Source organism: Nymphalis io, chromosome 24 (assembly GCF_905147045.1).
Source record: "Nymphalis io chromosome 24, ilAglIoxx1.1, whole genome shotgun sequence".
In the NCBI taxonomy this organism is placed as follows: Eukaryota; Metazoa; Arthropoda; class Insecta; order Lepidoptera; family Nymphalidae; genus Nymphalis; species Nymphalis io.
In genome coordinates, this window is record NC_065911.1 from 1,275,956 (window position 1) to 1,292,768 (window position 16,813).

The 16,813-nt window shown below is 38.0% G+C and overlaps 1 protein-coding gene and 1 long non-coding RNA gene across 2 annotated transcripts in view; one reads left to right on the forward strand and one right to left on the reverse strand.

The window, feature by feature from the left end:
* Positions 1 to 16,813, forward strand: part of LOC126777993 (protein boule) — a 43,339-nt gene that overhangs the window by 5,574 nt on the left and 20,952 nt on the right. The gene's annotated exons all lie outside the window — the stretch shown is intronic.
* LOC126778003 (uncharacterized) lies at positions 7,138 to 8,538 on the reverse strand. Its single transcript, XR_007670116.1, has 3 exons — positions 8,474 to 8,538; positions 8,083 to 8,252; positions 7,138 to 7,860 (listed from the first exon to the last, which is right to left on the reverse strand). It is a non-coding gene; the product is annotated as an uncharacterized LOC126778003 (long non-coding RNA).

A 16,813-nucleotide genomic window follows, 5' to 3' on the forward strand; every position in this document is an offset into this window, starting at 1 on the left:
AGTCAGCGCGATAAGGACAACTAGTATCCTTGTATGCAAGAAAACGGGTAAAATTTTGTTGTATTCGCTCTAGTCTTTCGATATGAGTGTTATAAAAAGGGTTCCATATATTTGATGCATACTCTAAATTGGAACGTACAAGAGAGTACTTGATAATAGATGCATGGTAGGGCTGATAAAAATATTGGGTTTTTATGTCGAATTTTTTTTTCTCGATGGCAGGACTTTGTGGAAGCCTGTCTAATTAGGTAGTACCACTTAATTGCAATACTTAGTATAGTTGTTTTCCAGTTTGAAGGGTGAGTGAGCCAGATTAACTAGAGGCACAAGACACTCAACACCTGGTTCTCGATGTTGCTGGCGTATTGGCACATTCTTACGATGCCTTTTTTATATTAAAAAAAAAAAAACAAATAAATAAACAAAAAAAACTCACGTTCGTAGTTATGTAAGGATAAGCGTTAAATTATCGTGATGGCAAAAATATACGTAATGATAGCAAATCAAGTGATTTATATTTAACTGTGAGGAGGCCTATGTCCAGCAGTGGATTAATGTGGGCTGAATATGAAGATGATATTTGACTACAGATAAGAATAAAATGTATCATTAGTAACATATGTAACATTTTATGACGTCGCGTGTCAACGTACATACAGAAGAAAAAACATAGCTATATGAATTTGTATGTTTCGTTCGTCAATTGATACTAAACGAAAATCGGTTAACAAACAGAAGAGAAATGGGTACTGAATTGTTTTGTCTTTGCCTATTTTTATGTTTATAGATAACAGGCATTGTTACTTATAGGATAACATGTTTATTTATTTATTTATTAAGGATCTCCAACAAAGAATACACACTTACGAGTACACTACATTGGAATAATTTTTTAAAACATATGTGCTCCTTCAATTATGTAAGACCACATAGTGAACACCAAATAATGACTAAGCAGAATTAAAAAAGAAAATGTAATGGTTTATAGTGGTGCTCAATAAATTATTATTAATTAACAAATGAACTACAATAAATAAATAACGGTTATTAAGGATATGTTAAGCGAATGTGAATTTAAATACATGTTACATATATACATATATGATTGAAAGTCGAAACTGAAGGGCCTTGTGGTCATGACAACATCGCCCCATCTTATACCACCACTCTGAGTACTTTGGCCATGTCACTGTGGTCACCAATCTGCTGTCCGTCTGTACAGCATAACGATTATAACAAATCCCTTCAATGTCAGGTTCTTGGAGAGGTCTTTGTTCATCAGCATTAGGTGATTTTGTTAAGATGATGATGAAAAAAAAAAACTAGGCAATCCTAGAGAGTTCTTATTAATGTCATAAAATAAACTTGAATTAATTAAAAACTTTATATATTTTTAGAACGGATGTCTCCTGCGTAATTATCTTGCGTGTACTTACTAATTAGTTTTGCTGTCGTCCCAATAGCATACTTAAATTTCTACAGTCAGTTAATTTCACTTGACGACTTTTTTTTTTTAATTAAAATACTTTTAATAATATTAAATTAACAAGAACATAGCAACATACATCTTAGTATACCGTCGGTCCCGAATATTATCTGGCTTCATACAAAGAGATTTTAATTTACCATTCGTTAAACAACATTGTTAGTATAAGGTAAATAGATTTTGTATTTTTTTTTAATAGTATAGCTTGGTGGACGAGCATACGGTATATATTAACCATCGCTTACATCGCCAATGCGCCACCAACTTTGGGAACTAAGATGCTATGTCCCTTGTGCCTGTAATTATACTGGCTCACTCACCCTTCAAACCGGAACACAACAATAATAAGTACTGCTTTTTTGCGGTGGAATATCTGATGAGTGGGTGGTACCTACCCAGAGTAAAATTAATATCATTTGAAAATCATTTTTGAAATGTATTAAAACCGACAAGATAAAACGTGAAATGTAACGTCGCATTGCGATGACGGACGCTTTGTGTTCGGTGAAAAAAATCACATAAAAAAAAATCAACTTTTTGTTCTATATACGAAATGTGATGCAAAAGTTTCACGAATATACTTTAACAAAATGTTTTATGTCAAAGGAGATATCATTTTATGATTTTAACAATTGTATTTTTTTTTCTTCTATATAAGACGGTCCCCTTGATAGACCCACCTTCAGTAACTCATAATGTCGTCTTGAGCGATTTCGGTCATGGCAGCCAATTTCAAGAGTGCTTGCCAACTGCGATGGACATATTATAGTGCACATGTCCGTGATTAGAGTTCTGTCGTAGGACCAAAGGCTTATAGCCTCAGAGCTATAAAGTACTGGTAACATCCAGGCTCTAACTATTGAGATTTTCACGACAGAAGAACATAATATGGATCTTGGGATCTGCATTCTTAAAAGCTAGCCCAAAACACGTGGTAGTCATAGTGATATTTTTTAAATATATATGTAGTAATATCACTTATCATAAATGTCCTGTTCTTGAAAATCGTTTATATTAATTTATTGCATATGCAATAGTATCACAATATTTTAATTATTCCTTCTTTCGCCAAAAAAGCGCTTACAATTAACACATGACATAATTTAATATTGGTAAACGTAATATAATAATAAGTCGAGATGGCCTAGTGGTTAGAACGCGTGAATCTTAACCGATGATCGTGGGTTCAAACCCGGGAAAGCACCACTGAATTTTCATGTTCTTAATTTGTGTTTATGGTGCTTGATGGTGAAGGAAAACATCATGAGGAAACCTGCGTATGTCTAATTTCATTGAAATTATGCCACATGTGTATTCTATCAACACGCAATGGAACAGCGTGGTGGAATAAACTCCCAACCTACTCCTCAAAAAGTTAAAGGAGGCCGTAGCCCAGCAGTGGGACATTAACAAGCTGTTACTAATATAATAATAATAATTAAATGAGACTCAAATAAGACCACTCACGTGGTTAGAAGACGATCTGAATATTATTCTTTTACCGAAAATTCCAATCCGTGACAACACCACCGAATTTTTAGATGTTCAATTTGCGCTTATATTTCAACTCGTGCGTGGCGATGACGAAAAAATTGTTAGGAAGATAGCATTTGTTGGACGAAAATCACGTGACACACGTGACCTGGATTGGAGCACCTTCCAAACCTTCTAAAGGAGAGGAGAAAACATTTCAATTTCATTCTTTGTAGTTGATATCAAGGTCTTCATAGTTCCATTTCGTACGATCCGCACAAGACGCCACTGTTCTCGCAATAGTTTCGTTCGAAATACATATATTTAAAAGTAAAGTTAAAAACATTTCCTGTAAGGTATGTTGCGACCTCTCGACCGAATTTCTTGAAACTTTCTTGGCCTTACGTCAAACTTCTTTATTGATTGTTGCTTGACTTACATCACGTACACTTCGTTTAGAAACTTTCGTCTCAGATTTATCGCATAAATTAAAATAACGATAGATTACCACTCGATGGATTTAAAAATATATATACTCGTCTATAATATATGTGACGACTATTAGCCGCCATTTTATAAGCTTTGATAAAAATTAAAATCCATAGATAAAAAATCTTCAGTTCCGTCATGATTCGGGTCCAATTGACATCAATAATAAATATTGATTCTAAATATAAATTAATAAATAATAGCCATTTATAGCACATTCAAATTACTTATCAGTTGCTCATATAATCTCGCTTAAAGAGATTGTATATATAAATAATCTCTTCGTAAATAGTATTGTAATTTCGATAAGAACAGACGTTAAAGGAAATTAATAATCTGTGTTTGAAACAACAATTAAAATGCCGTTTAAAAAATCCTTTGTACGAATTCCCGTACAAAAATCCTAATTATTCCCTTTGAACCTTAAATCATTCTATTATTCGGCTGGATTGGGGCTGTCGAGATGTATATTCGGTTAATTGTGTGAGTTAAATATTATAAATTTTCCTGTGGAGTGGTAATAGAAAACGGAAATAATTAGATTACTAATACGTTTTGACTACGCTTACGCTTGTACTATGGAAATCAGACAACTGATATTCTATAGACTATTTTTCTTTTGTATTTATTTATATTTATGTACAGACATTTTTATAAAATACAAAATTAAAATAAAAAGAACAGAATACTTATTACAAATTTAAAGCAAAAACACGCCCTCTATATCATCAAATATGTTTTGAATATAGAAACATACTTTATATATCAATTTATATCACTTCGGTGGTAGGGCTCGTGTGAGCATGTGTGTGGGTAAATATACCCACTTATCATAAATTCTAATGCCAAACAGCAATACAGCAATGTGTTCTGTTGAAGGGACAGAACATCTTAGTCAAGGATAGTTATTATTTCTTACTGTGCTAATGTTTGTGAGCGGTGGTGACTACTCATCAGGTTGCCCATTTTTGGCTTCTGCCCATCAGATATTACTTATATACAGTAACTACCACACACTGGTCGACAGCCGATGACGCTAAAGGCGTTCCATACTTCATATACACAGTTATACCTAACGATAAATTAATTAAACCAGCGTTTCAGAAACTGGAGATTAGTGAAACATTCGAAATTTGAATATTTCAATGTTTATTATTTACAAAAGAACTCGGACACGATGATGGATTTTCATCTCACCCTTTCAGTTAAAAGAACAAGGGATAAGCCCACACGGAATGAATTTACCTTTTAAATTATATATACATGAAGGTGGACACTTTGAGTGACATTATTTATTGTGATTGTACAATTTTGTGACATGTTTTAGTTCCTAAATTGAACAATAGAGGGCGTTAATTAATCTATTCGATTTTCTGAATCGCGCTATCTTTTTACAAATATACAGTAACAGCCTGTTAATGTCCCACTGCTGGGCTAAGGCCTCCTCTCCCTTTTGAGGAGAAGGTTTGGAGCTTATTCCACCACGCTGCTCCAATGCGGGTTGGTAGAATTCACATGTGGCAGAATTTCAATGAAATTAGACACATGCAGGTTTCCTCACGATGTTTTCCTTCACCGTTAAGCACGAGATGAATTATAAACACAAATTAAGCACATGAAAATTCAGTGGTGCTTGCCCGGGTTTGAACCCACGATCATCGGTTAAGATTCACGCGTTCTTACCACTAGGCCATCTCGGCTTTTTTACAAATATCTTTTTATAAATACAATGAGGTTCGTAATAAATTTATTTTTAATAAATTTTGTTAGTCATATTCACATACACGTTTATATTTAAATGTGAATAAATGGTTGAATATTGTTTTGTTTAAAATTATCAAACTAATATTATAAATTTGTAAGCTATGTTCTTTTGTTCTTTTCGAATTCACGTAAAAAAAATACTAATCCGATTGTTATTGAACTTAAATAGGAAGGAAAACATCGTTAGGAAACCTGTATGTGCTGGATGAAAGCCCAGCTATGGGACATATGCTGTTACATTCCTTTTACTTTATACATTTTCAGAACGAATGTATTTTGCTCATACGATATATTTTTAAATATATTATCTTATCATGTTGATAGAGTTTCCAAAGTAAAGTTCTGTCTTTACAAACGAACGCTGTCAAAACTAAACCGGAGACAAGACAACTTTTTAAGTTCGTTTTGTAGATCGAAAAAAATATACAAAGAGCCCAAAATGGCGGTGCCTATATCGGGTCCACAATTACGGTATCTTTATTTATCTTTTAAATAATTTAGGTCGATTTATTCGTCAATTTAAGAAAAATACATAACATAAATCGTATTCTATTTATATAAAACTTTTATTTTATGATCTACCTCCATACTAATAACGTACTTTTTCGTACTTAACACCTAACCCACAACCCTACTCCTTAAAACGCAAGTAAAGCCGTGTGAGGAAAACTAGGAGTAAAGTAAATATTGACGAGCCGGTTGGCGTGGTTGGTGGATGCTTGCCTTTCACGCCGAAGGTTATGGGTTCGATTCCCACCCAGGACAGATATTTGTGTGCATGAACATGTCTGTTTGTCCTGAGTCTGGGTATAATTATCTATATAAGTATGTATTTATAAAAGAAAAGTAGTATATATAGTATATCAGTTGTCTGGTTTCCATAGTACAAGCTCTGTACAAGCTTAATTTGGGATCAGATGGCCGTGTGTGAAAAATGTCCCAGGATATTATTATTATTATAAATATGATAACAAAAACATATCAATCTAAAATTACTATACGTATTCCTATTTCTATAACAAAAAACTTGATAACAGAGTAACCGTACAGTGATATCTATAAAAGGTAGAATATTGCAGATTAATCTATATTGCTCCTCAAATCTCCTAAACGGAATTGTGGAAAATGGGTTATAGCTTTGGCAGTGTTCGACTAAAAACGGACCGGATCCTAGAATTAATGTATAAGCTTTACCACATTAACCTCAGGATCTACCAGTTTTATTTGAAAAAAACTTTTGAGATAGATTGAGAAAGACTGACCTGTGGGGCGGAGTAATATCTAACGATCAAAGCAGGTGCAACAATCAAATCAGTCGGAGCGTCACATAGCATGCGCAAGCGATTCCGTGACGCTCCCCGAAGAGTCTGAATGATTACCGCTGGTTTCATATTAATGTATTTGGTAATATAGAGTGCTTAAAATCCCGTGCCGTTTTCGTATTGTTGTTTAATTCACTCATATTCCATGAACGACGGAATAGAGAAGGCTCCTACGGTTGTGCACATACTTGTGTTTTGAAATATATATATACTGTCTAGATATTGGACTGAAGGGCATCCTGACCATTAATATATACATCAAAACGTAAAAAAAAACCGAGATGAAATGAACGTACGAGAAAAAAACACGCACTCGTAGAACTGATAAGGCGCATCAACACTGTACAAGTTGATAGATCACTTGGCTCGGCTGATTGTGTTATACTTATCTATGATCGGTTAAGACCTTACCTTGACCCGTCCGAAGTCAGATGTTACCCGTCTTTACTTGACTAGTAATCGAATAAGGACAATCCATACCATTATCATCATTATGTACTTCATTATAAAATAACATAAAACACATTAACTAAACACATTGGAGAACTATTATAATATATATAATATATACATATATATATACTAATGTAATGTAAAATGCCGTATCAGTAGTTTAAAGCTTCGGTCACGCTGGTCAAATTATATTTGGTTAGTAGAAGCAGAAAAACATTTGACACATAAAGTTGTTTTCACGATATGGTTCTCTTGATATTACCCTCCTCTTTTGCTATTCATAAGTTACTTTTTTTTCTATTTATGGCATGTAAGCTGAGCGGTAATCCTGCCTTGTTTTGAATCCGGAATCTTCGGGTCATTCAAGTCACTGAGCTATCTTAACTATTGTAATAAATCACATAAACACAATGTCTTGATTTTATCTCATCCAAGGACGAGTGTTCGCTGCATTTTGATAATGTTTGCTTTATCATTGTGATGGAGAAGTTCTTTGTTTTCATTTATCTTATCGCTATCAGTGCGATAAGCAAAACCGATTGATTTACGAAATTGAACCTTATAGCGTTTGGAATTATGTCATTTTTCAAATTATACCCTTATAAAGATTTTCGTATCTAAAATTTTCATCTTTGCAGTTTTAAAATTATTTAAATCGTTGCTCTATTGTATTCGTCTAGAAAAAATTAAATGCTTTTAATTTTTTAATGTCATGAGGTATGTTACGTTCAACCTTTCGTTGGCCTTGCGTGAATGTCACTGCATTAAATTATACGTGAGTGCTTCAGTTTCTTTGAGCTCTGCTTAACATTTTTATGGTTTCATTCATCATTTATCACAAAGGAATTGAGTTATCGTAATCTCGATCTAAATCTGAAACGAGCAAGTGAATTTAGAAGTCCATTTCATTATCAAAATAAAAATATACTTTATTCAAGTATGCTATAATAACGCAATAATAAAAATTGGTTTCGGAATGTAGTTGTTTGTTTTTGTGTTGGGTAGGCAGACTGACAAGTGGGCCTTCCGATGGTAAGTGGTCACCACCGAACATAGAGTTTGGCATTGTAAGAAATATTAACATCTTAACCTTACCTAAGATCTTGTCCCTTGTGCCTGCTGTTACACTGACTCTCGCAACCTTCAAGCCGGAAAACATTAGTAAGTATGGCTTAGTGGCGGTAGAATATGTGATTAGTGGTTTGTAACTTCCCAGACGGACTTGCACAAAGCCTGCACAGCATTTATAATTAAATTAATTTATCCTGTAAAAAAAAAACTACGAATTCTAACCATGCCCTTTTATCATCTATTTAATCTAATACAGCGTAAAATGTCTTATTTTATTTATATTTTAACATTATTAGCGGATAAAGTATTTAAATATCATTAATAATAAAATAAGGATCATTAATTCTTAATGTTTATAAAAATGACCAGAAAAAATATTCCGATCGCCACGTTTAAAATGATTAAAATTGCTTACCTACGCCTGTTGGGACCTTACGTGTGTAGTCGCCTTTTTATCATACGGCCATTCAATTAAGTTTCTTTTTTCATTCGATTTAGAATTTCAATTCGAAATTTGAACGCTCAATTTAAAATGTAATTATTCCATTTGTATTTACATTGTTATTATTTGTATTTATTCATTATTGGTTACATAGTTAAATTCTCTCTCTTACAATGATGTATGTGTTAAAATAAATGTAAATATATTAAAGAAAACAAGCGCTTACATAATATTTTTTGTGTCCTTCCGTTTTTTTGTCTGGAGCCAATTAGCCATAAAAATGCGTTATCATCTGAGCTAAATAAATAATACCAACGCTGTATGATAAGTTAAAGCTAAAATTCAGCTTAAAATTTTACAAATTTGCTCAAAACAGACTAACGAACATTTGAAAAGAAAAAAGTTTGTAAAAAGTTACCAAATTGCTTGAAGTGCATTTCATTAAAGTAATTTCAACGATGTTTGTTCTCGGAGTAAGCGAACACGCGGTGCTCTTTTTAACTGTATGTATTGTGATTATCTGAAAACGGCTGAACCGATTTTGATGATTTTAAAATAGAAATATTTAAGTGAGCTCATAACAACACGTTTGAATTATGTTACAGTATTTAATTAAATGTAAAGCTACTGCCGGTTTGGAATGTAGATTCCAACAAGAACAGACGAAAAATAAATCCTGTTTTCCCAGATTTACATAGTTAATTAAATACAATTAAATTGTTTTTTTTTTATCCAATTAATAGGCCAGCGTTTGACCGTTGACTTGCCTGATGTTAAGCATGAACATGGTCTAGGATGTAGCACGCTTGCCTATAAATTATTTATTCTGCGTGAAAATTCATGAATTAAAATCCACGCTTTTTATCTATATTATAAATGCGAAAGTAATTGTTAAAACTGTTACGCTTTCACGGCTGAATCTATTTTGATGAAATTTGGTATAAACCAATTTTAACCCCAAGGTAGGACCCTACTTTATTATACCTAGCAACTGCCCCCCGCTAACCTAACACGAGGATAGTAACTAGAGTCAGCCATATAGTCCTAGCTATGTTATATTGAATTTGACGTTTCCGTATATATATATAAGTCCTACAAGTCTTCGGGTGCAGCAGGTGTCTATGAGCGGTGGTATTCACTTTCCATCAGATGAGACTACTCCTCGTTTGCTAAAAACTATTTTGTACCGTATGATATACTGTTTTCCAGAAATCGAAAAAAGTCTTGTGAACGAACGAAAAAAGATTATTATCAATGTGTGCTTTTAATGGTTTTTGTTTGTTTAATAACTAAACAAACGAGTTTGACCTTGAAGTTTGACATTACACGATTTCTCAAAAAACATTTAAGAAATATATAACAGTAGAGAGATTGAAACGTCGAAATAGATATTTATTGAATAAATTAAAAACTTAAAAAAAATGATAGATTAAAATTAAAAACAAAATAGTGTTTTGTTAATAATATAAATGTATCTTTATAAAGTACAAAGGTCATGCTCTCCCGTGCCTCGGAAAGCACGTAAAGCCAGAACTCTTTCCGGTCGCGTCGAAGGACTTTATTATTATTAAAGTACAAAAGACTGTGTTGCCAATTTGTCATCACCAAGGGTTGCAGAATTTAAGCTGAATTGGGTGAGCGGCATTTAGTAACAATAGGTAAACAGAAATTAATGTAAAAAGTAAAACTGTGTGTTATGGATAAATATATGAGGCGTTACGTATGAATTGTTTAATTAAAAACTGTTTTTTTTTCTTTGTCATCACCTATTTTACATTCGAAAGCAGAAAACTAATTTTTAGTTTGGTTAAACTAATTACATAATGTTTAAGCTATAAGTAACTTTTTTATTTTTTTTTAAATACTGATAAAGGACATTTATTTGTTTGGTCAACTTTAATATCTACTTAAGTATTCTAATAACATATGAATCAACTACACTAAAACTAATTTATCAAAGTAATTGATTAAGTGTTTTATATTAATTTAGGTAATAATGTTAATATAGTAATAACCTGTGACCTTTTGAAATACGAAAAGCATTATCCTCTTGGTCTTTAAAATGTTTGAAATTCTATTCGTTTCTTTGACCTTTTTAAGTACCGTTATGTTAATTACAGCAAAGATCTTTGTAAAAAAATTTCATTTAAATATGGTTAGTCATTTTCTCTTGTATTTAGTGCAATGGTAATTTCTTTGTTGCAATTTCTTAAAAGCGAAAGATCTTCATTAATGGAACTTTATATTTTATAGAGCAAGGTGGTGGGCAGTGGTTAGAGCACTTGAATATTTACCAAAGATTGCGGGTTCACGCTTGGCACCATTGCGTTTTTATGTACTTAATATTGTATTTATTATTCATATTGTACTTGAAGGTGAAGGAAAATATCGTGAAGAAGCCCACATGTGTCGGTTAGAATTATGTCTCATTTGAACACCAAAAACACCTTCTTAAGAGATGACTTAAACAGCACCTTATCGTTTAGAGGCTTTTTATCTCGATTTTCTTTAAAGTATATTTGGTAACTCAGAGATAACTCTCTCAGTCAGTTAGTAAATTGTATCTAAAGTAGCTTATAAAGAAGCAATTTACATAATCCTATTAAAATGACCAGTTAATTTTGATTAATCCAAAATTAATCCAGAATCAGATCATTTAAGCAGGAATACTCCTGCTAGCCTCCTACCTCCTGCAGGTATATAATGGTAGTGAATATCTGACGAGTGGGCTTGCACAAAACCCTACTACTATGTGGATGTACCACTCTCAAATCAAAGATAGTGGGTTCATCTTAACATGCACTGTAATTGGTATATTATTATCTTAAGATCATCGGTCAAGATAACGTCACGATGAAACCTTTTCCGTGGCATGAAATTTCTTAAAAACCAAAAAAAAAATGTAATATAATAATAATTTGAACTTGAAAAGTGTAATAAATAAGCCCTTTTAAATTTATCCGAATTTAAAGAACATTTGGTTCAATATTTTTAGTTTACTTTCTGAACAAAAACTTCAAATAATTAGGTATGTTGATAGCTAAAATGTTGAAATGAAAAATCTCTTTGTTCAGGTTCAATCGTTTGATTTCTATCAGCCATATATTTGGAAAGACCAATTAACTCAATAGCTCTAATGAGGTCCATTTAATACGTTAGTCTATTAATATTTCATATTGGTGAAAATTATAGATTTCTGTGATACGAAAACTTAGTGCCCTGGGAGCCAATTCTTCTAATCTATAACGTTTACTATACCCGATCCTATTCCAATTTAACTTCGACTAGGAAATCGGTATTTATGTATGTTATGTACTTATATATAAATACATAATAATATATTACATATGAATCGTTCGACTGCATTTTTAAGCAAGCAAAAGCTGAGATGGCCCAGTGGTTAGAACACGTGTATCTTAACCGACGATCGTAGGTTCAAACCCGGGCTAGCACCACTGAATTTTCATGTTCTTAATTTGTGATTATAATTCATCTCGTGCTTGACGGTGAAGGAAAACATCGTGAGGAAACCTGCATGTGTCTAATGTCATTGAAATTATGCCACATGTGTATTCTACCAACCCGCATTGGAGCAGTGTGTTATTCCAACAGCTCCAAGAAGAAGCTCCAAGCTCAAGAAGCAGTGGGATATTAATAGGCTGTTACTGTACTGTAAAAGCTTAGATGATCAACTTTAAACATATTTTATTTGGAATTTTGCTTAATTGGAAGAGCAAATTTGAGATAACACCTAGTATAAGATATTTTTTATTCTACATTCCCAAACTAATAATAAAATAAAATATACTTATATCTTCCATACGTTAAAAAGGCCATCGGTACGTTCACAGCGAACATTCGCTTATTCATAAGTTTTAAGAGAACAAACGGCCATATTGTTTTCTACTAGAATGTTCCATCGCGTTTGTTTTCCCTCCTTTGTTATTCAGAGAAATAAAAGGCAAGCAAATTGAATACATTTGAGTATATGTGTATACGTTTGCTTACGTTGTGCAATATTGTCTTGTTATTTAAATAGGATAAATGTTCTGACTTCTTATCGTCGAAGATGTGAACTCATCTTATTAAATAAATCAAAATCAGCCATTATAAGGTGTTTTGAATACCTTTCTTATTTATTTATCTATTATTAGGAAGACAAACAGTTCCGCGGCCTGGCGGAGTTCGAGAGCTTCCTCGGTGTCAGAGCTGCGGTGTCCAGGCAGTCGCCGAAACCGATAGTGGTTCTCGGTGACTTCAACGCGAAATCACGTGCCTGGAGAAATCCTGCCACAAACCCGCGAGGGAGGGCTGTCCAGGTGTGGGCCCTACTCTCCAGCCTGTCCCTACTTAACAAGGGGCAGGTGCACACCTGCGTGAGGCAGCAGGGAGGGTCCGTGGTGGACTTATCGTTCGCTACGCCTGTCACGGCGCGTAGAGTGAGATATTGGAGAGTGGAGGAGGAGGTGGAGACTCTGTCGGATCATAGATACATCCGATTTGAGATCTCCACCTCTTGCGGGCCAGTGGAACCTCTGAGGGTGCCAACCACGCTCTCCAGGTGGCCCCTTGGCTAGTTGGATTGTGAGCTGGTCAGGGAAGCTGCTATCGTGCAGCGGTGGGGTTCCGCGGAAAAGAGAGAGGGTGCCAGTGTCGACGAGCTGGCGGATGGCATGCGCAGCGTTCTAAAGGAGGTGTGCGATGCGGCCATGCCGAGGACCCGGCGCAGGCTACCGCGCTGTCAGGTATACTGGTGGTCGCCCGAAATAGCGGAGCTTCGGGCGACATGTAACCGGGCGCGGAGGGCATACGTCCGCTGTCACAGGCACAACGGCCTCGACGTGGATTTAGAGGGACGGCTGTAAGCCACTTATCGCAGTTGAAAAAGGAGCTGCAGCAGGTGATAAGTCAAGCTAAGGAGAGAGCAAGGGAGGAGCTTCTGGTGGGCCTGAACAGGGACCCGTGGGGACGCCCGTACCGTGGTGTGCGAGGAAAGTTCCGCACACACGGCGCCCCTGCGACGGAAACGTTGCCGCCGGATCTCCTCCTGCGACTGGTTGGTGAATTATTTCCCCAACCAGGCGAACACGTCCCACCAAGTATGCCCCCTCGCTCTGTAACAGATGACAGTGCAGCTCCACCACACGTTACGGGGCGAGAGCTGGAGATGGCGCTCGATCGATTGAGGGCCAGAACCACAGCGCCGGGTCCGGACGGGGTTCCAGGGCGTGTTCTGCGTGACGCCCTGGAACATGTAGGTGGGAGGCTTTGGGAACTGTTTGATGAATGTTTTTCCAGTGGGCAGTTTCCGAAGCTGTGGAAGGAGGAAAAGTTGGTTCTGTTGCCGAAGGAGGGGCGTACACTTGATTTTCCTTCGGCATATAGGCCAATTGTGCTGCTGAATGAGACGGGCAAGCTCTTCGAGAAGATCCTCGCTTCCCGTCTTATTCAGCACCTCAACGAGGTGGGGCCGGGTCTTTCAGAGTCTCAGTACGGGTTCAGGGTGGGTCGATCAACCATTGACGCCCTGGACGCCTTAAAGACCTGGACCACCGAGGCGGTGGCCCGAGGAGACGTCGTCCTGGCGGTATCGCTGGACGTAGCGAACGCCTTTAACAGTCTTTCCTTCGAGACTATAAGGGAGTCACTCCGATACCACGGGGTGCCTTACTACCTCAGAAGGCTGTTGGGGGCATACCTCCGAGACCGAGTGGTCCTCTGGGAGGGGGGCGATGGGCGACTTGTCCGGTGTTGGGTAGGCTGCGGCGTTCCACAGGGGTCGGTACTTGGCCCAATCCTGTGGAACGTCGGATTCGATTGGCTCCTTAGGGCCCCCATCCTTCTCGGAATGAGGGTGTTGTGCTACGCGGATGACACCCTCATCACGGCGACGGGGCAGACCTTTCAGGAGGTGGCCCGCCTGGCCGTGGTCGGAGTATCGCTCACGATGGATCGGATTGTGATGCTGGGCTTGAGGGTCTCTGTCACAAATACAGAGGCCCTCCTATTCCACGGTCTACGTCGGGGTCCCCCTCGAGGGGCGTCTATCACCGTCCAGGGGACGGTGATTAAGGTGCAAGCCCAGATGAGGTATCTGGGCCTGATCCTGGACGGAAGATGGAGCTTCGGGCAGCATTTTGTCCAACTCGGCCCGAAGCTCATAAGCGCTGCTGCTGCTCTGGGCCGCCTCCTACCGAATGTAGGAGGGCCGGAAACACCACGTCGGCGTTTATACGCTGGCGTGGTACGCTCCATGGCGTTGTACGGTGTACCTATTTGGGTGGATGCTCTCACCGCTCGTAACAGAGCTTTTCTGCGGAGGCCGCAAAGAGTTATAGTGGTGAGAGCGATACGTAGGTACCGTACGGTGTCATGGACGGCAGCGACACTTCTCGCGAGCGATCCGCCCTGGGAACTCCAGGCGGAGGTGCTTGCGGAAGTGCACCGGTTCCGGGTGGAAACGAGGTCAAGTGGCGTCCGTCCAGGGTCGGCGGAGGTTTAGCGAGTCAGGGCCCTAGCCCAGCGAGCCTTGATTCGCAGATGGGAGGAGGAACTGAGGTCCCCCTCGGCAGGCCTAGTGACATTGGAGGCGGTCCGCCCCCACTTGAGTCGCTGGGTGGAACGGAGTCACGGCACACTCACATTCAGGCTGACGCAGGTACTTACCGGACAAGGTTGTTTCGGTAAGTACCTGCACCGAATAGCGAGGTGGGAGGTGACACCCTCCTGCCATGAGTGTGGTGCGCCTTCTGACACAGCGTGCCACACTCTGATAGAGTGTCCCGCTTGGGGACCTCAGCGCCTGTCCCTGGCGGCCTTAGTGAAGACCGGTGAAGACCTCTCGCTGCCGAGTGTGATAAACGCCATGCTTGGTAGCGAGAGGTGCTGGTTGGATTGGACGGTCTCCTTCTGCGAAAATGTCATGTCGCAGACGGAGGCAGCGGAGCGGGAGCGTGAGGAGAGGGCCTCCGCTGACTCGCTTCGCCGAAGAAGACCGGGGAGAAGGCGTCGGCGCTAAGCGCATCTTCTCTTCAAGGGGGTCTTTGTACCCTGAGAACCCCCTAGGATTTGGAGGCCTGCAGAGGCGGGTCAACCGTCGGGGCGTCACGGTGGTATGCGCAAGCGATCCCGTGACGCTCCTCGAAAAGGCGGTGTGGGTACCGCTGGTTTTTTAGTGGGTATTCCGGCGCATACTCGGCGCCGGCGAGTCCCACATACCCCCCCCCCCACTTCAAGTGGGGGAAACGCGTAAACGCGTTTTTTCAGCGAAAAAAAAAGGAAGACAAACAGTTATAAAATACACAAAATATTATCACATTAAAAATAATTCACAAAGCAATCAAGTCGTCACATTTAATATTAATATACCGTATAATCGTATTAGCTACCAACCCCAACCATTTTATAAGTTTCCTGTGTCTTTTATTACACTGGCTTCACCCTTAAAACGTAAAATAAATAATTGTTACAAATTTCAAGTCTTAATGACCAACGAAAGCGAAGCTAATATGTCTGCTATTCCTTTTTTATTTTTATACTTATCTATAATAATAATGTCCTCCAGACCGATTTCGGCCACGGCGGCCAATCTCAAGAGAGATTAGCCAACTACGCAGGAGATATTATAGTGCACAAGTGTGTGCGCAAACACAGGTGCACTCTCTATTCCCTAACTCTCATAATCCGATGGGGCGGCAATCCGACACGACCGGAAAGAGTTTAGGCGCAGGACCAACGGCTTTACGTGCTTTCAGTGGCACGGGAGTGTACACACTTCCAACTTCCAGATTCCGGGCTGCTACTGAGAATTTTCTGACAGAAAAACCCAATAACTTTTTATTGGCCCGACCTGGGAATTGAACCCAGGACCTCCGGGTCTGCGGCCTTATATCAAGGCACTAGACCAACGAGGCAGTCTTATCTATACCAACTTTTTAAATGCAAAAGTAACTCTCTGTTTGTTTGTCTGTTCTGTGATATCTCACAAGCAGGTAAAGCTGGGTGTAAACTAGTAGTCTATATTTCTCAATGATTTGGCTGTGTAATATTAACAATTTTTTTCATATCGGCCTGGGTGATAATTTGATTAGCGCCTTGAAATAAACAAATGACAACAATATCGATTATAAAGTTACGGTTCATTAAGAAATAAAATTGGTTAAATAAACTATAATTGGATCAATAACTTCGTAGATAACAAGATGATTAATGATTATACTTAATACAATATTGGTGAAAAGCGTATGGAAATCAGTTTGGTAGTTTTTGAGTTTATCGCATTCAAATAAACAGACAGATGTGCTGGTAGGGAGA